Source organism: Elgaria multicarinata, chromosome 7 (genome assembly GCF_023053635.1).
Source record: "Elgaria multicarinata webbii isolate HBS135686 ecotype San Diego chromosome 7, rElgMul1.1.pri, whole genome shotgun sequence".
In the NCBI taxonomy this organism is placed as follows: domain Eukaryota; kingdom Metazoa; phylum Chordata; class Lepidosauria; order Squamata; family Anguidae; genus Elgaria; species Elgaria multicarinata.
The window spans coordinates 81,102,156-81,128,935 of record NC_086177.1 but is presented as its reverse complement, the minus strand read 5'-3'; the positions used below and the strand labels follow the sequence as shown (position 1 = coordinate 81,128,935).

The 26,780-nt window shown below is 42.7% G+C and overlaps 1 long non-coding RNA gene across 1 annotated transcript; it reads right to left on the bottom strand.

Moving 5' to 3' along the window:
- Positions 1-642: 642 nt before the first annotated feature.
- Positions 643-25,405, bottom strand: LOC134401710 (uncharacterized). Its single transcript, XR_010025673.1, has 3 exons — positions 25,292-25,405; positions 19,738-19,967; positions 643-1,313 (listed from the first exon to the last, which is right to left on the bottom strand). It is a non-coding gene; the product is annotated as an uncharacterized LOC134401710 (long non-coding RNA).
- Positions 25,406-26,780: the final 1,375 nt, after the last annotated feature.

The following is a 26,780-nucleotide window of genomic DNA, read 5'->3' as shown; positions in this document are numbered from 1 at the left end:
ATTCCTGGTTTGTGGCAAACCATAGTTCTCTGTTTTGTCTCAATGCAGCAAGCTATGATTTACACAAACCATGGTTTGTCAGCAAAACAAGACTGGAAATCACCATGGTTTAGTGTTGTGTCTGAACAGGCCCATGATCTCTGCTGTAAAATGCATACATAATACATTCTTCAAATATAGAAACTAAACTGCAGCATTCTGGAAATTAAGTGACTGAAGTTCTTCCTCTGATTTTCTTTCATTTTGTTTCTCCCAGACTATTCCTTCATTCTCTCTTATGTATACACCAACTTGGATGCTTGCTCATCTGTCCTGTGGGCATTTGGAGCATTTCTGTTCCTGTTGCATGAATATGAAATTGCTGCTGCACACTGACTGAGAACATAAAAGGTAAGAGGATTATGGGGTGGGGGGAGCTAATTTCAAGCCTCCTGATCTTGGTAATTCCTTCTGAACACCTTTCTTTTCACTACCTATTTTTTTGTTTTTAAAAGGTGGCTTTAGTGAGGAAGCAATTATTCTCTGGCAGCTGATGGAAGCTGTAGAATTGGAAAATATAGTGTGACTCACTCTAAAATATTATTCTCGAGTTACATTTTCTGGAGTGCAGTGAGGATTGCTATGAATTAATGGAACAAAATGTTATGATGGTGTAGCAGATTTACCATTTACCACCGCACTGACAATAAACAGTGCTTGCATAACCATTACATTGAAAATATACCACCAGGGCAGAAGGTAAAAGAAGAAGAAGAATGGAGGTGGGAAAGAGCAAAACTCAGGAGGAACAAAAGAAGAACCCTGCTCTTCTTTCCATACTTCCCATTGAATTGCCCTTTCCCCTGGAGCTACCAGAAAGCTTCAGACTTCTGCCTCGTATGAATTTTCTGCCAAAGTATTCATTTTTCCTTATTTATGCAGGCCTCACCCCCCTTCCTTTCAAAAAAGTGTTCCTCCCTCGCACCAACAACAGTACAAATGTGTGCATTGTTCCTAGTAATATCTGTGTGGAATCCATCGCACCAAGGTGGGACTTGAACCCTTCTCTTCGAAAGCCTCTGGGTTCTCCATGGGAACCACCTAACATTGGGGTTCTGATGGGCAAGGTGTTGTTGTGTACTCCTAGGAGCATGCTTCCGGACTGTTGAGTGGTATGTGCTGCATAGGGCGGCATCTCTGTGGCATTTCCACTGCAACTTCAAGTTGATTGGTGCTTTCTCTGTATGGATACTCCAGGAGAATAGTTGGTATGCAGTGTTGTAACAAGCGTTGGGGAAAGAGAGTGCCATGCATTCAGACCTAAATTTAGAGATCTGTATATAAAAAAGAAGAGAGAAAAAGAAAGCAACCTTACTGAAAGTCTATTCATCAACATATCACCACTTTAAGTATATTCCCAGAAGTGCCACAAGGCAAAGTCAACTAGGTGACAACTTGTTTCCTAAGGCATATCTAGACCATGCTTTATCCCGGGGATCATCCCTGTGCATCCACATGACACATAGGGGATCCTGAGGGCAAGGAAAGATTATCCTTCCATTTCCCTGGAATAACCGGGATGGCTTTTAGCCTGATTTTTCCAGTGTTCTCGGGTTCGTCCCGAGAATGCGGGAGATATGGCCGGCTGTCCCAGTTTTGTCCCAGCTCCTCGCGAGTAAATGCGAGGAGTCGGGAACTGGGCATGAGGCATGGAGCTCTTCAGGCACTCCATGCCCATCCGGGTGGGAAGCAGAGCAGGGGTGGGGCTTTTTTTATTTTTACCTTTTATTTTCGCTGGAGCATGAGTGGCTGCTGCGACGGGCATGATGCCCGGGATGTCACGCAGCCCATGTGGACTGGGGTGGGGGGATCTTGTGATCAGCATATCGCAAGATCCTCCCCCTCCCCTCCCCAGGTGTGGACATGTCCCTAGTTCCTGCTATTTTGGCTTTAATAGCAGTTTGATCTACAGGCATTAGCAGATTATCATTCTTATTCTCTATAACATGAAAAGGATCACTAGCTGATTCTACACATGAAGTTGTTGTCATGTTAAAGGCATGACTAGACCAGCCATTTTCCTTTGGTCAGTTAGCATCCTATTTAAAAACTCTATGCAGCACACCTTATACGTACATACAATGCCTGCAGGAAGCATGGCTGCCACCTGTGTCCTCATACATTCACACGTCTCTTGAGTAAGGCAGGGGTGCTGAACTTCAGACCTAGGGGCCAAAACCAGCCCTCTGGGGTTACCCAGATGGTCCCACCCACTTCCCCTGACCATCTATGGTCTGGTGGTTTCCCAGCTTTTGTGCTGTTTTCCCCCATTCTAAAAGGTTGAGATGCCCTGCTAAGGCTTAGTTAATGGCAGTAAGAGCTTTCAGCTCAAATATCTTGATATCTCTGGTATTTTGTCCCTTCCTCTTTTGCCATTGACTCCACCCACCCCTGGAATGTGGCCTTTGAGAACTTCCCCAACATGGGATTTGGCCTTGGGGCTGAAAGAGGTTCAACGCCCCTGATATAAGGAGTGGGGTCATCAGCAAAATTTCATGCAGGAAGGGGGAAAGAGATCATGTTTACTAATTTTAAAAATACACACAAAATAAAGATAGTGATGAGGATGTTTGAGAAAATGAAGTTGAGCGGAGTGAAAAGTGGGACCTGACACAAGTGTCAGGACCCAAGAGTGGGAGCCGTATTGCTTGGGCTGTTTCTGCACAGAAACTGCATTAGCCTCGTGAAATGTATTTGGTGAGGAGGGTTATAAAAAGGCTGAGGAAGAGTCTAACCTTTCTTTTGTGAGAAAAAGGGGCTGACAGTTTAACAGCCTGGCAAGTCGTTCAGAAGAGCAAGCCTAGGATAAGAGCATGATGGGGATGGAACCATGGAAAATGATACAGCAGAACTATCTTAGAGATTGCCAACCCCAAATGTCAAGGCATTTGCCAATGTTATTGTTGCTATTTTAAAAGGGCTGTGTGAGCACTCCAGTGTTGAAGGATACATTGAAGGGACATTTATCCTTTGAAACAAAGGCAAAGATCATCACACAATGGCATGGGCATTTCGGAATAGGAAGTTATGATACTCATTAATGATGGCACAGACAGTATCCATATCCGATGAATGCCTCTAATGTATTTGCAGGCACATTCCCCATATTTCCAACTGATACACGTGCTGTTGGGGAAAATAACATCTTTCCCAATACTGAAATGGCATCTCAACAAATAAATAACATCTCCGGAGGTAAGGGAGTTCCTGATGCCGCAGACAAATGCTCCATGTTACATAGGAAGGCAACTTCAATCCCCCATGATCATCATCATCATTATCATCATCTTTATTATCTAATCATTCTCCCTAAAACACACACAGGGGGTCCCTAGCTAATCCTAAATTAAGGCATGTCAGGTGGCAACAAGTGAAGAGGTCTTCTCAGTAGTGGCCCACTAGTTTTGGAATGTCCTCCCCAGAGATGCCCACCTGGTGCCTACCTTAATACCATTCCAATACCAGGCAAAGGCCTTTTTTATTTTCTTAGGGCACAATCCTATGCATGTATACTGTAGATAGTAAAAGGGGTCTTACAGCTCAGCTTTTCCCAGACACCACGCTGGCTAGGAAATACTGGGTTTTTGTTTTTGTTTCTGTTCAAACATGCATAGAATTGTACAGTTAGGCCTTTTAAATTATGTTGTAGTTCTGGTATTGTTTCAGCTCATTGTACTCCTCTGATCTCAGCTTAATTACTCCGTTTAACATGGCTTCATAAAAGTACTCAACACAATCCTGTTCAACGAAAATGGATGTTAGAAAGACACAGGCTAACTTGCTTTGAAACATAGAATAGAGAAGGAACTGAGGTTTTCTAGATAGATGGGATTTATAAAGCGGTAAAACGTGCCAATATTTATGTATTAATATTCAAAGTCAAAATTCAAACAGTTCCTGTGCCAGACAAGAAATCTTCCTTCAGGCAAATCCTTGTTTAGAAGGAAGTGTTATATATTAAATACTTCCTGCTTTTCCTTTGATAAATCACAAAGTTAAACAGCATGTTAAACAGCAGCTGTAAAACTAATTTAAACTCCATTATTTTTCCTGTTATGTAAGATGGATCTTCTAGTGGGACTGGATCACTAGAACTCCATCCATGCATGTTTTATGCATTAATTAACACATTACAAGAAACTTGCTTTTCCAACAGAAAGGATAATGGGAAACTTCCTTAGAGGACAATCCATACCATTATATGTTTAATATACTCCAGATCAACTTAGATGATGATGATGATGATGATTATTATTATTATTATTATTATTATTTCATCAACAAACAATACAACATCAAAACATGACTGACACCAATCATGAAATTACCTAGCAACAATGACCAACTTCTTCTTCTTCTTCTTCTTCTTCTTCTTCTTCTTCTTCTTCTTCTTCTTCTTCTTATTATTATTATTATTATTATTATAATATCCCACCTTTTCCCCAATACTGGGACTCAAAGTGGCTTTACAAAATTAAAACATATTCAATTAAAATAAATAAATAGAAATATACTAAAGTTAAAATAGAATTAAACCAACTGTAATATTAAAACATTTTTACAAAATTAAATGGCAAATAGCAATAAAAAATCCAATCATTAACACAGGTCCAGAGTATTCCCAAAGGCCTGGCTGAAGACAAAAGTTTTCGCCTGCCTCCGAAAACATCTAGCCTCCCTGGGATGGGAGTTCCAGAGCCTTGGAGCAGCCACTGAGAAGGCCCTGTTCCACGTTCCCACCCGGCGTGCCTGTGATGATGGTGGGACCGAAAGAAAGGCCTCCACTGAAGACCTCGGAGCATAGGTAGGCTCATATGGGAGAATACAGTCTTTCAGATAACCTGGACCTGAGCCATATAGGCTTTATAGGTCATAACCAGCACTTTAAATTGTGCCCAGAAACAGATGGAGCACTTCTGTCTTGTCTGATTAAGCTTCAATTCATTTGCCCTCATCCAGTCCATTACTACCAACAGACACCAGTTTAGCACCAAAACAGATTCCTTGGAATCGGGTGAAATGGAGAAGTAGAGTTCAGTGTCATCATATAGCAATATAGATATATAAAACTGTAGGGCTAAATGTCCTCTTGAAGATCTACAGATCTGGACACCATCTGTCAGGTATGCTTTAGGGTGGATTCCTGCACTGAGCGGGGGGTTGGACTCGATGGCCTTATAGACCCCTTCTAAGTCTACTATTCTATAATTCTATGATTCTTTGAGATTTCACTACAGAATATTAATTAAGTCTTGCCTGATAGTTATATGTTGTTTTTGAGGTTTCAACCCCCCACATTGATCAGTTTGGCTAATGAAATCCAGGGTTGCCAGCATGTGTAAAAGTCATTGTAAATTGCATTACTGTTCTTGACCCTTAGCCAGTGGAGGCCAGTGGCTCCGATTTCAGTGGGGTGATAAACCGATTCTGGGTTTCAGCTAGAACCAGTTGGACATCTAAAGGAATGATACAACCCTATCTCCAAAATGGGTTCAGAATCCTGGATAGTTCCTTTAGAATTCTGGCTGGTTTGGACTGAAACTCAGTACGTGTTCACCACCCCACTGATTTCTGAGCCACCACTTTTCACTGCCCTTAGTTCTTTGGTTATTTTTTATAGTAAGGCAACATCCCAAAGTCTCCTTTCCCAGCTTTCAATTGATGGTCTGCTTGTAAATTTCCAGACTGACATGATTTCTATCCTTGCAGTCCAGAATAATGTTAGTAAATCCTTTTGTAGTAGATGCTTGTTGTCCCCAAGAAAGGGGGACAATAGTCCCAGTTCCACTCTTTTACATATGTCCTAATCTGTAACTTTTCTTGCCAAATGAAATACCTCGACCCAGAATCTCTCTATGACTTTGCATTTTGTTTAAAGGTCCCTCCCTGAGTGCACTCATTCCTGCATTCAGGGCTGCTCCCCTTGGAAATATAGCTGATTTTTACTGCTGTGAGATGTTACCTATATGTTGTTTTAATTGCATTTTCCATCGGCTTAGAGGAAATTGATTTGTATGGGGAGAGAGCCCACAATGAATTCCACTGACTATCTTCAGTGGTGATACTTAAATCTTTTCCCCATACCTGCCTTGTTCCATTAGTGTCTCCCACTGATATTCCCATAAGCATTTTGTATATTTTTAGACCAGATATTTTGAGTTGGATTAATTTCTGTCGGTAGTAAGTCAAACTCAGTTAGAGGTCATACCACCTGTGCTTTCAATGCAAGAATCGAGGAAAAATGTGTAATTTGGGCCGATTGGAATGAATTGGTTTTAATTTCCTGTAGTCATTCTTTTAATTGAGGTCTGCTTTTTGGTTCTAGGTCATTGAACAGATCTTTCACTGTGCACATGCCCTGTGTCTCTCAGTCTCAAAACTGTGTAAATTTATCAGCATTTAAAAAGGGGGGATGGTTCAATTCAAGAAATGCATCGGGGTGAGGGATACGGTGTTAATTTCAGCCTCCACTTTTTCCTCATGCCTCCAATACAGCAGTCAAGAAAGGATTACCCAGAGGTAAAGCTACTGTACATTAATTTCCCCTATTTTATGGGAATTAATGTTCCTTAATTCCTCTTTCTTCTTCAGAGGTACTTCCAAGTTTTATTGGCATCATTAGAAATAATATGCAGCATTTGTTTGATTTGAAATGCTTCAAAGTATGGCCTTAAATTAGGTATGCCCAGTCCCCCTCAATATAGGACATGATTATTATTCCTGAGGCTTCCCGCCCCCGGCGCATCATGAATAAAGGTAATGAGCTCCTCTTCTTTCTTTCTTTCTTTCTTTCTTTTTTCTTTTCTTCTTTTTGGCCATTTTTTAGTTTTAAGAATTTAGTTCATGGAGGAATGCCATGGTGCCAGGTTGATATTAATTCTGCGGCCAAATACTATTTGGACTTTACATACAGATACGTCCTATCCTGACAGCAACTATTTGGCTTAGCATGCCATTAACAAACTATAGGTTGTTTCTAAGATGAGCAGGAGTAAGCATGCATGCTTGCTGGTTCCCGTGCACCTGCCTGCTTCTGCTATGATAAATAAACTTTTGTGACCTTTGAACCCCTAAACTCTAGGTTGTTATGGGATGAACAACCCAGAGTTTGAACTCATGTTCATTCCTTACCAACCAAGAGTTCTGGTTTCAGACATCATGTGCCATCCCTGGGTTGTATCTCACAGTGAGAGCAGGAGCTGGGTTGTTTATTACAGTGAGAGTAGACATGAGCATCCCTGGGTTGTTTATCACAGTGGGAGCAGATGGGAACATCAATGGGTTTTTTATTGCAGTGGAAGCAGGCGGGCACATGGGTACCAGCACACACCCTTGCTCCCGCTGCATTTTCAACAGTTGTTGATGACATGCGAACCAGGTATCACCTCCTGTGCATTTGTGGTGTCTTTTCAGTTTTCCATAGCAGGAGCTTCTGGAATGGCTCATGAAAACAAGCTGCCAGACTGCTTATGAAACTCTCCTGTCCCCCAACAGCTATAAAAGGGCTCTGTCTATGAGTGTCATCACACAGGGGGAAATCATGTTTGCTTACCGTAGTTTCTCCACCTGTGTATTTGTCCTGCATTACTTCCTCTTTTGAAAGAGGAAGTAAACAAAGTGCACATGGCCCATTCAGTGGGTCATTTTGATCCTGCAACTTCTCTTGCACACAGCAGGAGATAGCAGCAACTTCTATCTTTAAAAAATAAGTCAGGTTTGCTGGGGTGGTTTTTTGTGGCACAAAGAAGGTAAGGAGGGGTGGGAGGCAGACAATGTCGTGAGAGGGGCCCGCAAAAATCCATGAGTGCCTAGTAATGAGCGTGCAATAAAATGCTCATTTGGTGGAGCTCTGTGTGAAATACTGCTTAGGAGAAAACAAAATAGTAAATCTGGATGCATTTGTGAATTTTCAATGCAAAGGAATGGAATCGTGAATCTGGAATTTGCTACACCCTTAGCAGAAACTGCTAAGTTTCTTTGGTTTTCTTGTGTGACAGATGACCTGTGACTGAAACAGATAAACAAACTGAACTGCATCTTGCAGACACTGATTGATTTATATTAGCTTCTGCTTCCAGACAGGATCCATGTTCTCTCAGTGGAAGCCATTATCAGCTGTCAGAGAAGACTTTAAATTGACTCTCTGTAACCTGCTGATCTCTCTCTGTTACCATTCGACTTTCTGGTGCTTGAGGATGTGTTGCTCTACTAATGATAAATTGCTTAAAGTTCAGGTAGGTGAAGAGTATCCAGATGAGATATTAGGTTTAAAGATTAGGGCATGATCTATCCCTGTGTGGATGGAGATGCATCAGTGTATAGCTCTTGAAAACACACACACACACACACACACACACACACAGCCCACCCATGCCAATGCATGTGGAACTTTACTAGGAATCAGAAGCCTGTGTGCACCTTGCATATCCCCATTCATCCCACCCTCTTGTGTGCTGCAAATTACTCAGTTCATTTCACTGGAATTATTTTATATACATGTATATTTTAACTGAAGGATTACAAGATGTATTTTTTGCATTGCATTTCCCTCTGCCCTCATTGGATAAATTTCCCCTCTCTACATCCATATGTATAAATACCTGCCAATTTAGGAAAATACTTCATGCATCTGATGAAGTAGAGTATGGACCACAAAAGCTTATGCTGTAATAAATGTATTATGTTGTTGTTATTTCTATGCAGCACTCTATAAAGATGTTTTATTGTTTTGGAAAGCAAGTTACACACACATGATCATTTACCAGGCATTGCCCCATGACAGGATGGAAACTGTTCAGCACTGAATTTTTTTGTCTATGAGCTCCATCAGATGAGTGTTTTATTGCACACTCGTTACTGGTCACTCACGGATTTTTGTGGGTCCCTCTCAAGATGTTGTCTGCCTCCTGTGCATCCCCCACGCCATCTAGCTTTCTTCGTGTGACAAAAAAACACCCCAAAAAATACGACTTATTTTTAAAGACGGAAGTTTCCACTATCTCCTGCTGTGTGCAGAAGTGGTGTGATCAAAACGGCCCACTGAATGGGCCATGTGCACATTGTTTACATCCTCTTTCAAAAAAGTAATGAGGGATAAATATGCAGGCTGAGAAGAGACGGTAAGCAAACACAATTTTTCCTCATGTGGTGATACTCTGTCTTGAAATTTGGACAGATGTGGCATGTTTGTGTTTGAGGGACTATACTGTGGATAATGCAAATATATATACATTATTTATAGATACCTTTAAAGGATAACAGAAAGCTTGTGCTCAGGTTCTGCTGCTAAAAATACTGGTTTTGCTGAAATAAAGGGACTGAATATGTTATTTGGAGCAAGTTCTTAGAGTGAGATGAAAAAGATAGCATCAGACAACAGTGTTGCCGGAGAGCAAGGGTGGTAACAGTTCTTGACATAATGAGGCCAGATAAATTCTGTTTCTTTTTCTGGGCTCTTATATGATTCCCATCTGGAAATTGATAAATAATGACTTAAAATGATGTGTTCAAGTTGATTGGAGGGGTTGTTTTGTTATCATCTAAATTCACCTTCATCTTATTGGCCTGCTGGTACATCTACCCAACCTGTCCAGTCTGTGACATTTTGCTCTGTAATGCGATTCTTACATCCAATTTATTTATTTTATTTATTGCATGTATATCCCACTTTTTTACTCCAAGGAACCCAAGGTAGCATACATAATCCTCTTCCTCCTCTCCATTTTATCCTCACAGCAACAACCTTGTGAGGCAGGTTGGGCTGAGAGTCTGTGACTGGCCCACAGTCACGTTCTGGACTTCCATGGCTGAGCGGGGACTAGAACCCAGATCTCCTGACTCCCAGTCCAACACTCTGACGGCTACACCATACTGGATCCAATGAAAGAACAAGCAGGACAGAGGATGCATAAACGCTTTCCCACCTTACCAAAGTGCTTTTCAGTTTTCGTTTTAATTATGCCACACAGGTATATCCGGAGCAGGGAGCAGGTTTGGGGAAGAGAAGTAGGAAATAGGCCTGTGGCTGTTTGTTCCTTTTCACACACACAAAAGTCAGGAAATCAATAGGAAGGTAAACAGAAATGGTCTGGTCTACATCCCATGGTTACATAGGCACACATACATATGAAAGAGGGGATTAACTGTTGAATACCTCCTGCTGCTCTTCCTTTCCATACAGTAAAAATAAACTCAGTGATGTCAAACTCAGTGGAGGCTGGTGGCACTGATTTCAGTGGGGCGGTGCATCCACTCTGGGTTACCGTCAGAACCAGTCAGAACTCTGAAGGAGCCATCCCACTTTGGAGTTCTGACTGAAAACCAGAGCAGATTCACTGCCCCACTGACATCAGTGGGGCAGTGTGGTGTAGTGGCTATTGAGTTAGACTGCAAGTGGGGAGATCTGGGTTCTAGTCCCCACTTGGCCATGGAAGTTCACTGGGTGACTTTGGACCAGTCGCAGACTCTTAGCCCATCCTACCTCACAGGTTGTTGTTGTGAGGATAAAATGGAGAAGAGGAGGATTATGTATGCTGCCTTGGGTTCCTTGGAGGAATAAAAGGTGGGATCAGGGCCGGCGCTACCATTAGGCCAACTAGGCAGCCGCCTAGGGCACAGACCTCAGAGGGGCGCAGTACTGATCTTTAAGGGTCCTTTGGCCCACCCAGCGCCTGCTGCAGTGCAGCTCCTTTGGGGCGGAGGAGGAGTGGCCTCTGCCTGATGGGGCGGAGCCCCAGCCAGCCGCCCATGGGGACCTGCTTGGCAAGTCTGCTTGGCAGGCAGGGAGCCTCCGCTGGAGCCAGAAGTGGCGTGCCTCAGGCTGGCTGGATGGGCAGAAAAGGTACCGCGCTGGCACTTCCGAGCACCCCCGAGGCAGGCCTAGGAGGCAGTGCCTTCTTCATGTCAATTTAGTCTGAAATCCTATAGCCACTTTCCTGGGAGTAAGCCCTTTTGAATTCAATGGTACTTACTTTTGAGTAGACATGCACAGGACTGCATTGTAAAGAAGGCTTATTGCTAGGCAGGGATTTTCCATGCTTGGTCTACTCTACATCTAATGTTCTATCCATTACACCACACACTGTGAGCTTTTCTACACATGGCTGTTAATCGACTGCTAATCCACTGTATCTACTTTCATTTTTGTCGCAGGATCGAGCACTATGCAAGGAGATTTTCTTTTTCTGTTTTTCTGCTTCATAACCTCTAGGTGGCACACTGGTATAGCAGAATAGTGCAAACGCACAGGAGAAAAGCACATTTTCTTTCCCTTTCACAATTAATTTTCCCGCTCTAGCTGAAAGTGCTAGGCAGGATCTCCACTACTGCTGTAAAACGGTTTATAACAGTAGTGACAACTGTTGAGGTCCAGGACACACTACATATCGTTTTCAAACAGTTTTCAAAGTGTCATATCCTACTTGGTGTAGATCTGGTACTGTTAGATACAGAAGTGAAATCGTGTGTGTGTGTGTGTGTGTGTGTGTGTGTGTGTTCATCATGGCATCTAAAGAACCTGTAAACAATCATGACTATGGAATGCCTCAGGTAGAAAAGTCTTGTATCTTGGTTGTGTATCACTATCTGGTTATCATCACTTCCTTATTGCCAACTTCTGAGCCTTGGAGGTGGCACTCAGAGGACAGCCTCAGATGTTGATTGTAGTGTCCAGGTACGTTCAAATTGGGTGAGGTGCTCCACCAGGTACAGCAGTCCTGAGCCGCATAAGGCTTTATAGGTTAAAACCAGCACCTTGGATTGGGCTACTAGCTTTTGACAGCCTTATCTTCCATGCATTTGCTCAATCCCATTTTAAAGCACACTGGCAACTATCAAAAGCAAATTCCGCAAGTTAACTATGCAATGTGTGAAGAAGTATTTCCTTTAGCCTGCCCTGAATCTCCTACCACTCTGCTGAAATTTATGAGTTATGGCTCCTCGTTCTGGCTATGTTCTCTCTGTAAGCTCAGCCACAACCAGGAGATAATAATGTCTATTATAAGCTGCTGTCAAGATAAAATCAACTGTTACAAATCCTGTTTATATGTAAGAGGCATGAGCAGGGAAATCAGGAGAAAATGGAGATACAGGAAATAGCTGACATGTGGAGCAAGCTGTTTCTAAACAAAGTGTTTCCTTGGGGCAGAACAATTCCTTGAATACCTCAAGTTTTTTTTAAAGGGAAATAAGTGCATGTTGAAATAGTGCTGTAAATAGCTATTAAAGCCCTAAACAGTTTGAAAACAAGTTTTCTAAACAACTGGCTATGTCTGCTTGGAAGAAAGCCCCACTGAGTTCAATGGGGCCTAACTCCTAGGTAAGCATGTTTGGGATTACAACCTCAATGTTATTTTTGGTTTCTTGTTTTAATGGCTTGTAATTTTATTATACAGTTTGTTAGTTAGGGTGACCAAATGAAAGGGTGACATGGCTCCTGTATCTTTAACAGTTGTGTAGAAAAGGGAATTTCAGCAGGTGTCATTCGTATGCATACTGCACCTGGTGAAATTCCCTCTTCATCACAACAGTTAAACCTGCAGGAGCCCTGCCCTCTTTAGTTGGAATGACCTGCTTCATAACTCCTGCAGCTTTAACCTTAATTAGTACCGTATGCCACCTTGGGACGGTGAATGCCCTAAACGGCAGAATAGAAGTCTATTAGATCAATTAATAAATAAATAGTCCTGGTACGCAAAATGATAGTGATGATAACCAGGTAATGATGTCTATCTAGATAATATCGCGAAGTATACATGTAACTTAGTAGGCTGGTTATCTATCCTTCTGGTCAAATCCTGAGGAGAATCTTATCGTACAATTTGGGGGGAAAGGGTGTGGCAATAATGAGCCTCATCTCTTGGCAAGATACTGCAGGAGGTGAATTTCGGCAACCATTACCCAATTGACAACTTACCATGCATGTATCTACTTGTTCTACACAACACTTGCCAAACAGTTAGGGAAATGTATGTGTGTTTATATAATGACTATTTCACCAGATTTATCAGATGCCAGGTAAAATTGTCCTCAGTGTTATGTGCGTGTAAGAACTTGAGAAGCTGTTAATATGTAATTGTGAGTGTATGAGTGGAAATAAAGAGACAAGACATGTAAGTATGGGCCACGTTTATTCAAATTAGATCTGCAAAATACTAACTGGGTGGGCAGCTAAAGTCAGCCAGCAACTAGCTGGGCAGTTATTGGGCGAAAACATTCCAATCTTATTGAGTGGCATCAGCCGATCACCGACAGGACTGCCCCTTTTGGGTAGGGGAGGCCTTCCCATGTCACCCCCTCCCAGGCTGTGAAACACCAGGTGGGTGAGGTGAGTGGGCCTCACAGGTAACACTTATCCCCCCACTGGGGCCATAAAACTCTCAGCAGGAGGCCTTCAGGGATTACCTGTTTCCATCACAGTGCTATGGAATGCACACCATCCCTGAATTCCCTCATCATGCCCACTCCCCAGCCTAGTTAACTTGTGACCAAATTGACCTAACCATTAAATCAACCAACAGATTAACCTAAGACACTCCTACACCACTTACAGTGTGAAGTAGGAAAAAAGACTCCCAGTCAGCCAATTCAACTAAGAATCAAACATTCCTACTCGGCTCCAATAGAACAACCAACAGAGCCCACACTGCATCCAGGGAGGGAGAGAGATGCAATCTGAAGAGTCTGAGGGTAGGTGTCAATGGATGGATACAACCCCTGAAGACTCCTCCCCCAGCCTGTGGCACCACTATGCCTCCACCAATGGGGGTGAGTACAGTATCCTGCTGTTCCCCTCACCATCGCAATGCCCCACCCCTTGCAGCTAGGCGGGGTATGGCACCATCCTGAGCCTTTAGCATTTTCAGCACCTCCTTAGGGCACATCAATTCCCAAATGATGCCTCCTACACTTTTCTTTTCCTCCCTACCATGTCTTGTTTTAATTTTAGAGGGCTGTAAGCATGCAGGCATTACATGATCCTCTTTCATTTTTGTACAGCATCTAGTGATTTTAGACCATTTCTAAATAAAGAAATAAACAGATAATCCTGCCAAGAAGTGAGCAGAACTTCACTCAATAGCTTAGAAGTTCACTTCAGATGGGCTGGCGCCACACTTGAGGAGGCAAGGAGGCTCTCGGCATAGTTTCAGCGATAGGCCCACTGAGCACACATATACACGCACACGCAGATACACCTGCTTGGCACTGCTGCCAGCACTCATTGCCACTTGAACCCTGGTTTACCTGGCAGTGGCAGCACTCTAATGACATCAGAGCTAAGTAGCCGAAGGATGGAAGGCATTGCATTGTGGGAGAGAAAACAGCAGTCACCCAGCCTGATTGTAGCTGAATGGCCACTTTGCTCCTTTTCTATTAGAGTGCTGCTACTCCCTGGTAAGCCCATCAATGGGAAGGTGTAATTATAGTGCTGTGAAGACCAACATCTGTAGAGCTAGAGGAGGCAAGTGGAAGTGGAAGACGGAGCTAAATAGGAATATCGGAAGCTGCCTTATACTGAGACAGCCCATGGATCCACCTAGCCCAGTATTGTTGAGCAGCTCTCCAGAGTTTCAGGCTGGATAGAGGTTGCTATCTTAAGTCTTACACCTAAGAGTGTCTGGAACAGTTCTTATTTCTACAAGGCACTGAAGGCAGAGTGGTAAAAATGTTACTGGGTGAGTCGTTTCCCTCCAGGACTTGGGCTCCAGGCTTATTTTTACAGGGCTAAAATAAAGGGTTAAACATGGACTACACTTTATTGGAAGCCATATGCAATAAGCCTGCCTCTTCTGGTAATTAACTGTGTGGTGCAATCCTCTTTATTATATACTTCAAAGCATTCAAGGATGCAATTATACAGGGCCAGTGTGGCACACAGCCTCTTACATTTAAAAAGTGGCACAAAGCTTTAAACAAACCATCATTAACCTGGTGGTTTGCTGCAGGCCAACAGCTACTGATGTGCAAAGAGAAGTCCCCTGCACAAAAGGGCTCCATTATTTTCATTAAAGAAAGCAATTTAACAAGCATGTTCTTCTGAACAGAGAGGCCCATGTGTGGGGATGCTCCTTCCACTGAAATGAAAGGCAGCCCACACAACCCTACAATGCCTAGTTCAGAAATAACACTAAATAAAGGTGGTCAACATTGGTGTGTTGAGGGAACACATTTGGCCCTCTGAAATCCGCCAGAGGCCCCACCCCTCTCCAACTACAGCCATGCTGCAACCAGAAGTGGCCATGTAGCTGCATTCCCAGGGATTCTGCTGGGAAAGAACACACACAGAGAGTGTGCAGCCTTGGTTTAGAGTTTATGAGTCTCTCATGAGCTTTATTTCCCTCACCTCTCCTCCTCTACCATGGGCATGGCTGCAATATCAGAAATATCTGCTTCATTTTTCAACTAAACAGAGTTTATTTCCTCTGAATTGGAAACTCTAATTAGTTTTAACTATGGTTTCCCCAGACAAGCCAAGTTTGTAAACCATGGTTTGAAGTTGGCTTGTTTAAACAAATCTTTAAAACTAATTACCATTTTCTCCAGTTTAGAGTAAACAACAAACTGTGATTAGTTGTAAATGGGATCAGATTCTTCTCAACTTCTCCCTGAAACCATGCCACAGAAAAGCAGAGGGGGAAGCACATACGCCCAAGGCTTGTTCACATGCTACATCCGAATGCAGCCAGTGAAGTCACCATGAGTATTTTTGATAGCTTCTTTTTGTTTTGTCATTTAAGGGGTTTAACTTTTAAAGGCCCACTCATCCAAAACTAGTAATAGCCACCAGTTTGGATGGCTTTAAAAGGGGATTAGACAAATTCCTGGAGAAGAGTATCAATGGCTACTAGTCCTGGTGGCTATGTGCTACCTGCAGCATCAAAGGCAGCATGCCTATGCACATCAGTTCCTGGGGATCATGGGTGGGAGGGTGCTGTTGCACTCATGTTCTGCTTGTGGGTTTCCCATGGTTGGCCACTGTGTGAACAGAATGCTGGACTAGATGGACCCTTTGTTTGATCCAGCATGGCTATTCTTATGTTGTCCTTATGAGTGTGAAGAGAGCTCAACTAATTATTCTGAGCCAGCCTAATGTATGGGTCTTTTCTTGAAAAGAAAAAGAAAAGCAAGAACATCATTACTTAGCCAATGAAATACCAGACGCAAAAATATAAACACTACACCCTCACACACGTGCAATTATAAAACATACAGCAAGATTGCTATCAAACATTCTCTGCAATTCTTTTGATTGCACTGCTGAGTTTATTGGGTCAAGAGGGCAGGAAGGAGTAGCATTGTGTACAGTTGAGCCAGAAGCTGGTCATGGGTTCACACCAAGAATATGGATATGACTCAGAATCCTTTGACCATACTAGATCAAGTACACATTTCCTGACCTACTCAGCAGCACTTGGGTTTATATTATTCAGTCGTCATCGTCATTGTCGTCCCCCTTTCCTTTCAGATTGTTGAGAGTTTATTCATTGGGACTACGAATGCTTAATACTGATATGCTTCTCTTTTTTGTATCGGAGGACTGGGCTTCACACTTTGCTCTTCATTTATTTTGCAAGTAGTGTTATGTTTTTCTGGAGCAAAGTTTTCCCATTTGCCAACAGTAATAAATTAGTAATCATTTTAACAGTACAGGAGGCTGTAGGCTTCCACATCTCCTGAGAGTCACACACCTGTAAAAAGCACAGGCGCTGAGCCACACAAAAAAGATGTAGTCCTGGAACCAAAGTCAATTATAAGTTCAATGGGTTATTGTTTTTATTGAGAGATTGAAAAAATAGCAACCACTGGGAGGGGGTGCTGCTGAACAGGACTGGTACTGCACCAAGCACCTATTCCTTGATCCAATTGTTGTTGTTGTTGTTGTTGTTGTTGTTATTATTATTTATTGCGTTTTTATACTGCCCAATAGCTGAAGCTCCCTGGGCGTTTCACAGCTCCCTGGGCGGTTAAAACTGTCCTAAAGCTGCTATCCCTGTCCCCAGAATGAAAACTGCCCCTGCTGCCAATAGGCGTGTACTACCCAGGGCAATTTTCATTGAGAATGAATCTTGGGGGTACAGAAGTGCTAACCCACCCATCCACCCCTGCACCACAGCTACGAACCTGATAAGTCTTCTTCATTGGTACTTCTTATCAACAACAACAGCAAGAACGGACATGCAAAATGCAATAACACATATAACATATCCTCTGCTTCAGCCCTCAGGGGCAACCCACCATTTTAATTTTAATTTTATTTTACATGTACAAATGCCTACTCTCCCAAATGATTGGCCTCCCCAGCCAAAAAATAAGCTGAGGGGCTTTTATGGCCCTTTGTTAACCAAAAGATTAACAGTGTTGCTATTTATTTACCAGCACTTTTCCTCCCCTAAGCCAAATGCTGTTTTTCATTCCCCCCACCCCATTTTGTGTTTTGCTGAGGACAAAATGAAGGGAAAGGAAAACCCAAAAGGATTTGTTGTTCTGGTTGTTGATGATACTTTAATTAAACATAAGTACAGTGCTTTTAAAAGAAGCATGGCTTTATTTATCAAAAACAGCAATAAACTGTAGAATAGACCGCCTACTGTGCAGAATCGCTCTGCTAGCAGAAGGAGACTGAAATCCCCTTCATTGCTATGTACGTGCTTTCAAAATTTCTGTAATTCGGATTTTGCCCAGAACAGATGTCGTTTCAACCCAAAAGCCTGATGGCTCATGTTGAATGTGGATGGTTTTTTTAAAAAAACTAGAATTAGTCTATAGAACTCATCTGTTTCTTCTTGGTAATATCATGCAGGTGCTGCCTGAACTAAAAGCTACATTAGTTCATTTTTGTGGTTTGCCTTTTGCTTTGCAAGCTTCAATACGGGCAAAGTGCCATTAATTAAGGGATGAGAAGTTAAAAGTCTTAGCATGAGACAGCACTAAGCCATGACAACTGTGAGTCAGAAACGTGTTCTCTCTAAACGCTAGGATATTAATTTGAGAGAGAGAGAGAGAGAGAGAGAGAATTCTGAACAAATGCTGAAACTCTATAGAAATGTAGCCATACAGTTGAGCTGTAGCTGAGTATATGGGTAAGAGTCAGACCCAACATCCCCAGATCCCAGCTGGCTTTGCTCTATGTTCCCCTTTTTCATTATATGCTTTTTCTACTATAAAACCATAGCCAAAGTGGCTTAACAAAATTATCATAATAACACAGACTCAATAAAACATTTGATCTTTTTTAAAACAACAACACCCTACAACAATAGAAGCATGAATCTTTATTAAACCATATGAAGCAGACAATAAAACCAGCAGCAACTGATCTCCCATTAAAACACTGGAGAATAAAAGAAACACTGGGAGGGGGGAAAGGTAGCAATGCCAGGACCTCAAAAGAGGTGGTGGAGGCAGTGGTGGATTCCTCACATGTGGTACCATCCTGCTAAAAGAGACTTGCAAACGTGTAGGAAATGGTTGTAGAATATATGTAACAACTTGGCAAGTACAGGTAGCATGTTTTTGCAAGCAGGTTGGAGCATCCAATTTGCATATCTTGGTGTAGTGTACTGCCTGTACTTCAAATATTCAGCTTTGGACCAGCCTTAATCACCTAGCAACTGCTTAATCACAGAACACAATGACATTTTAAGAAACACAACATCCTACTTACATTAGGTTACAGTGTTCCTAATTAATAATCTAATTTTAAGAAGCCTTGCTGACATATTATTTCCTTTCACTTCCTAGCTAGTGGTGGAATTGGATATTTATGGTGTTGATGCAAAAAGAAATGCAAGTTTCTAGCAAGGCTTCAACATGTGAAGTCCAACATGTGGTGAGGTATGCTCCCTAGGTTTAACCTAGATAAATGTCTTGCAACCTCCACCACCCCAATTGACAATTTATATTATTATTTATCTGACTTTTGCTCCACTTATCAGCAATACCCTCCAAGCAGCATGTTTATTTACTTCTGCTAGTGTGTGCACGAAAATTTGAGGGGAGGAGGTTGTTCTAACCTTGCACAATTCTGACTCCTTCACAACTGCATTGCAAGGTTTGTGCCCATAATTTCTTAGGGTGGGGTGGCATCCTTCATTTAAGTTACTGGAATTTGCGCATGTAGAGTTTAACCCCAATCCCATCAAATTAATATCAGAACCTACCATTCTGAGAGGAGGCCTTGTGGGATGTGTCCAGGGACAATGAGGAATGAAGTTACCCAAGAAGTAACAACAGGTGCTAGTGAAGCAAGCCACACAGTGGCTTGCATCACCCATAATGTTAAACATGAGGTGTTTTGTTGATCTTGAGATGTTGTGTCGGAACCTATCCCTGTAAACAAACCATGGTTTGTTAACCAGCTATAAACCAGAAATAAATCCATGGTTTGTCATTGGCTTACAAAGTTTAGCTTTTTAAAAACCATGGCTTGTTGTGATGTTTGAACTTAGTACCTTGGCTATCCCTTGCTTCTTTGTGTTGCTGTCCACCCAGAAACAGAGGGATCCCTGAAGAGTTGCCTAAAAATGAAACTACTCAGAAATTTGTCAAAATGAGCAGAAGAGAAACAAATCAGAAATGGGGAAAGCAATCTGTGGCTTGTTTGATCATCTGCAAGACAATACACAGCTAAAACCACAAACCATGAATGACATAAACCATGGCTATGTGTGATTGCAGCCAGTGTATTGCTGCTTATCTTACCTTTCTTTAATGTCCATGACAAACAGCTGTTCTGATACAGGCCTTGTGAAGGTGGGATGTCTCCAAACCCCCAGATTTACATAAGAGCAGCAATGTGTGTTCCCAAGAAACTCAGCACAACTGCATAACAGTCTGTTCTTCTTCTGTGTTATCAGTTGTGGTACACAAGGAGGAGGAGCCATTTGGTTGGTCTGATAACACACTTAACATCTTGCAGCCTGCTTGAAGACCTGCAGTGTGAAACACCACCTAATTTCACTGTGCCTGTAGAAAGCTTTCGGGACAATTTCACTTCTTATACTTTTCTAATTCATTAAGATGAAATTAATGTCTGGTTATTAGGTAAGCATACATTAAAAAATAAATGTTTGTTTTGAAATGTGAGCATGTGGACTCCCCCTTGCCCTCATGCTAAACACTTCTTGGGCCATTCACACAGGGTTTCTCTAATATCAGCAAGGTCACTTTGCTATTTGCATGGATGATCGTCCACACAGGTCAACTAAGAGGTGATCTTGCTTTCTAGTTGACTCAGTGTGAACCCAAATAAGGGCAACTAGAGTCAAATTAAGGGCAAACCATCAGGATCAACTAAGGGCAAATTTATCATGCTAACATGGCCATTAGTAGCTGGCTATGAAGGCTCCTGAGTAGTCAGAAAGATATTACCTTGATCTATTTCTCTCCCACCTGTTTCTCTCCCTGGCCTTTCTAGGTTGCTGTGCAAAGTGGAAACAGTAGCATTGTTGGCACAGTAGGCATTTTGCCCAGCTCTAGGGGCATAGCAATGTATTTGAGAAGAACAAACTAATAGTACTTCCTCCCCATCTACTGAAATGGCATCCCAGCTAAACTGATTGTAGGCGGTGCAATAGCAAGTCCATATTTTCTAGTCGGTTTATAAAACTAATTTATCTGAAAAATGAAATAAAGTTCTGGATTTTTCTTTCTTTCTACAGCACATGCAGTCTCCAACTTATTTCCCTTTACTGAAACCATTTTGCAAAAATAGTGCAATTAATTATTTCCGTGTTTCCTAGAACCCTGGATGAGATGCATCCTATTATATACTTTCCTATTTTTCTTCCTCCTGTGTCAGCCTATATTTGCAATGCAAAGAGCTGCTTTATGCTAGGAGATGGACAGCTGGCAAAATGATAACACCACTGCAGTTACTATTTGTAGGCTATGAACCTTAGAAGAGACCAAAGAGGAATGATCCTACTCCTAGAAATAGTTCTATGTTTTTCATTTCATGTCCCTTTGTAAGATAAAAGCCATTTCAGACATGGTGTTGGCTAAGGGCAGGTTTGCTTCTGAGTGTATTTATTTATTTATTTATTTATTACATTTTTATACCGCCCAATAGCCAAAGCTCTCTGGGCGGTTCACTTGACAAAGGGATCCTCTAAATGAGAGATTTATAGCACACTTGTGACTGGCCACTTACAGAAGTTTTTGGATTGATTTCATGACATTGTCACTGAACAGGAAGTCTCTCATGGTTTCCCCCCTTATTTCGTTTTTTAAAAGATCAGAGATAATCTGGAATAAACCCTTAATGACATGAAATTGGCATTGTGTAAAGCTGTCATCGCGTTATGAACTTGCCAAGGAAGGACTTTCCCTGATATCAGAGAGAGAAGAGGGTAAAATGCCTCCCTGCAACAAAGGGAGACAGATCTGATCCCCCAACCCACTAAGAGCACCCCTTTAAGTTCAATGGGATTTACTCCCAAGTAAGTGTGCTGCAGGGATGTAGCACAAGTACAAGACCCTTCATTATGCTAGATTATAGTTGTGTTAGGTTTAAATGTAATGTGATTCTTTTTAATTATTTTTCTTCTTTCTCTTAGTTTGAATTAGTAGTTCCCCATGTGTCTGCTCAGAAGTAAGTCGCATTGTGTTCAATGAGGCTTACTCCCAAGTAAGTGTGCTGAGGGTTGCAGACTTATAGCAGACAAAAACAAGACTCCCCGCTCCCTTACATAGATGCCAGGGATGGAGGGAGGCGCACCCTTGATTCAAATGTGTCTGCCATTTAAAGGAGCCCTTGGAAACAGCAGGATCTTCTGCCTTGTCATCCCTTTCCTCCTGTGAAATGTAGCCCATATCAATCATGCCAAAGAACCAGGAAGCACAACAGTCCTGGGTAAACAACATGATTTCCCTTCTTGTAGAGATGTTTAAGGAGCTGCAGCAACCCTGACTCCATAACAAGTGTACTTGTAATGAAACTCATGTCTAAAATTGTTTGTCACAGTCACACTTTTACATCTTTAGATGTCCACTTGAAACATCTTTGGTGTTATAGAAACCAAGACACCTCTCCTCCGCGGAGAGATCACGTAGTCGCCATTGGTTGCGGTCTAAAGGAGCTCAGGATGAACACGAAAAGTCTCAAGGGAAAAAAGCCTAGTAAGGGTGTGTGTCCCCCGCCCCCCGCTTAATGTAGGGATGCCGTGTGTGTGTGTGTGTGTGTGGTAGAAGAGGGTAAAGGCATATGATCTGTCTTGAACACAAATACTTCAGAATGCAAACAATGTCTATTCAGAGCAGTTCCATTGTGAGGTTGTTTTTAGACTGAGTGGTGATTTGTTTTTATTTTGTTGGTGGGGGGGTGTTGTTTGTTTTTGTGGGGCAGAGAATGTGAGTGGAATTCAATTTTTGCAAATTCCATTGTGAAGTGAAGTGATCTGCCTCTCCCAAACTAATATGCAGATCAGAAAGTAATTATCTTTCAGATTTCATGTCCTCCAAATTTTCATCTCAAATAACATACCAGAAAGGATTTTAAAAGGCATTTTTTTAAGATTAAATTAATTTAGAAATGCGTACTTTGAGGTAAAAATATGCTTATAAATGTGTATTTTGTGGGGGAAATGTGTTAACATACATATTCAAACATGTATTTTCATGCAGATTATTTTTATAATGTTTGGATCCCACACTATGATTCTGCATACTTTGAATGATCCCATGTGGCATATTTTCTTCTTTCCCTGCATTCTAAAATCTCGTTTTTCTATCGCAGTGATTTCGGAGTCATCTTATCATCACTTCATGTAAATCAAACCTGATGACTTCATAAAGAATGCCAAAGTGTCAGCTCCGCAGCACACCACCGCCTTCTAAGTCAAGAGTGCAACGGCAGCCTAATTTCTTCTTTGAATCCAAGGAACAACATTACCACCCAGGATCCTACTCAGCTGAATGTTGCACAGATTTGCAATGTTGCACTGCAAAACATGCAGCATGAATGTGAAATTCTTCATACCAACTTTCCTTTTGATTATAAGTTTGTTGATTGTCCATAACTGTTGTCCCCCAGATCCTTGTGGTATTTCCTAATAGCTCTAACTGCAGGGACAATAAATGCTACTCTGATGCTTTTAGCCAGAAAAGTATAGGTGGCTCCAATTTCGGTGGGGCTGTGAATCCATCTTGATTCAGTCAGAACCAGCCAGAACTCTAAAGGAGCTCTCCAAAATGCTGAACCTATCACCCAAATGTCCCAGAGTGGGTTCACAGCTCACTGAGATCAGGGCCACTAGCCTCCACTGCTTTTGATTTCTCTGCATTCCTGACCTGTAGAGGACTTGAGCCCACATAGGCCTCTCATGATCTTCACTAGCACTCTAGGGGGTCAAGTGGGTCAAGTGCACACTGTGCTTCCTGGAGTGAGAACAGAGATTATCTGGAGTGGCCAGTCCTTCCAAAGCTCGCTGTCCACATGCTAGCTGAAAACATCCAGCTGTTGTCTTGACTAGGAAAGACCAGGCACGCAACAGCTTGACTTTATCTGGACCTCAGTATAATGCTGTGAAACTTTAATCAATGTGTGGCAAAACAATTTGTCCATGGTTCTGCCTGAAGGGATACCCAAGTTGTTTTTAAATGTTTTTTTGTGGGATATTTTTAGTGATCCCGATCCCCCCCCCCCCCGGGGTTGTAAGTAAAACCGCAACGGTGTGCTCCACAAGTATGAAGCCTTTTTATTGGGTTTTACACTGAAACACAATTCTATGGTGCTTCAGTTCCATGCACCTCATTGAACTGTTCCTGAACTTGCTGCATATCAGCTGTTGGTGGCAGGCAAAGAAGGAAGGACGTGATTTTTTGCCCCACCCTGTTTTCTACTCACACAGACTTTTCCCCTTTGCTCTCTCCACCCAATCCCAGGCTCTAGCCTTGCTATTTCTGTCCCCACAAACCCTTTCCTTGCTATTTCACTCCCTTCCCCACCCCTAGCCTTGCTTTCTTTCCCTCTAGCTTTGCTCTTTCTCTCTCCTTTGCCTTTCTGTCTCCCCCTCCCAGGGACTGTCTAAATGCCCAGAAAGCCCCAAGGTGGGTGCACGGTGGTGCGGCATCAATTATACAACCCGGCTGCAATTGCGCACCCACCCAGGGTCTTTCTGCAAAAGCTGCAAAGAAACAAAAGGCGGAGACATACCCCAGATGTAATTTGGCATCTGTGGCTCAGATGCTAGATGTAATTTGGCATCCAGGCCTCAAACTCCACTTCTACTTTGTAGTCAGTTTCATGGCCATGTTACATGTCTCTAAACTGCATCAATTTGCCTTCTGTGAAATGGTTGTTGGAACAGAAAAGTGTGGTTTCAAAAGAGTGTTTTTGGATTTTGGAACACTGACCCCAAGTCTGCCTTGTTCTTGGGCAAGTTACTTTTCTTTTAGCCTTGCCACTTTGCCTTCTGGGAAATGGGTATTCTGTGACTGGCCACACCCAACATGGCAGCCATTTTGTAAATGGGGAAGGCCCCAGGACAGCCATTTTTTGTGAGCACTCATTCTCTCAAAATTCAAAATATGCCCACCATCCCCCAAAATGGTTGGGGACTCCTGGCTTAGACCAAAAGGGCCTCACTCAAGAAAGCCTGTCACTTTTTGGTGCTATTTATGTAGGGAATGGTTTGAGGGAGGGTAATGAAAATCAGCAAACTGCAGAGTTGATATTTGCTTTGTGCAAAAACAAAAATAGAATGGAATTGTTTAGGATCAAAAATCAAATAAATAATGTACTGATGGAGATTTCTGGTTTATCCCCACCTTAAAAAAAACATAAACAAAATGTGACTACTGTAGAATCACAAATTTTGCTCTGGGCAAATTCACAAACACTTTTATTTGCCACACTAAGACACCACCCCATCTGCATATATGTGCACAACTTAATAGCCACCCTTGCTGTTCAAGAGGAAGCAACAGAGGAATAACAAAGTCTCCAGCGGGAGGAGGAAGTGATCATGGCCAACACTGAAATTCTGGAGACCTTGAATAGAAGATGGCCTCATGTCTATATGAATGCCTCTGTGAGGCGGAACTTGAGAAATATTATCCCCATTTTACTGCCCTTGGCTTTCAGAAGATTGATGAACTCGCCAAGGTCTACATGAAAGATTACACTAAACTGGGGGTACATAACATGAAGGACCGCCAGCGCCTCTTCCAGCTCATTCAAATAATCAAAATGTTGCAGGCAGAAGAGGAAGCTGCAGGGAAAACCCAGCCACATTTTCAGGCAGGTGCTGTTTACCTTCGGCCTTCGGTGACTAGATCTGGCCCTCGGAGACAACTCCATTTTGATTCCCTCTCAGAGGGAAGAGATGAACAGAAAGACCTTGAACCTGGACTGTGTGCATTATCCAGTTGCTCTGTGAATGAAGATAAAGATGATTTAGCTGCAGTGTTGAGCCATGATTCTGAGTACAAAAGACCCAGAAAAGACTCTTTGAACGCCTCTTCCACATGGACAGAATACAAACTGGGCATTCCAGCTATCAGTTCATCAAATGATATCAGCCCTCTCTAAGGGGATGCGGAAGCCCCCATTGTACAGAGAGTAGCTCATGTTTCAGGTTATAATTATGGAGTGCCTCATTCTTGTATCAGATCTAATGATTCTGAGAAAGAGACGCCATGGACTGAGATGGACAAGATCCGTGTATGCGTTTGAAAATGTCTCCTGGGCTTAAGAGAGGAGTGTCGTGGAGAAGTGAATATCATCACAGTGGAAGACAAAGAAACTCTCCTACTCCATGAGAAAAAGGAAGCAGTTGATCTCACCCAGTACATTTTGCAGCATGTGTTTTACTTCAATGAAGTCTTTGGGGAGGCTTGTTCCAATCAGGATGTGTACATGAAGACTGCTCACTCCCTCATCCAACACATTTTCAACAGACTCAAACAATCTGCTCTGTTGCATCACCCTGGGGAACAAGGGAGAGGGCCTTTTCAGTGGTGGCCCCCCAATTATGGAATGATCTCCCCGATGAGGCTTGCCTGGCACCAACATTGTTATCTTTTCGGTGCCAGGTCAAGACTTTTTTCTTTTCCCAGGCATTTAACAGCATTTAACAATGCTAAGTTTGTTTGTTTTTTAACGAACCCCAGAACTGTTGTTTTTTAAATGGATACCATTGTCTTTATACTGTTTATGTTTTTGATGGTTTTAAATGTTGTATACTTTTTAATGTCCACTGTTTTTAACTTTTGTAAACCGCCCAGAGAGCTTCAGTTATGGGGCGGTATATAAATGTAATCAATCAATCAATCAATCAATAGCTCTTGGAGTAGGTATAAATATAGGTTGTCCATGCCCTGACAAACAGCAGCGTGGGCCCTGTCTAGACGTCGAACCCGGCAGCAGGAGGCCGGCGGGGAGGCGGCGGCGGCTGGGGAATCCAGGCGCGTCCTTGCCGCCGCTGCCGCCGCCGCCTCCCCGCCAGCCTCCTGCTGCCGGGGTTAGAGTGACCCGGGTCGGAGAGCTCGGCGGAAGCGGAAGCCGAGCTCTCCAACCCGGGTCGCTCTTACCCAGGCAGCAGGAGGCCGGCGGGGAGGCGGCAAGGACGCGCCCAGATTCCCCAGCCGCCTCCTCCTCCGTCTCTTCTAGCTGTAGTCTACACTATCGTTTTGGGGTTGTACTTGGGGCGCATGCATGCGCCTTCGTTACGATGTCTAGACAGGGCCGTGGTGTCTCCTTTGCTGAAAATTGGGGCAATTGTGAAACATCTCTGCACCTCAAA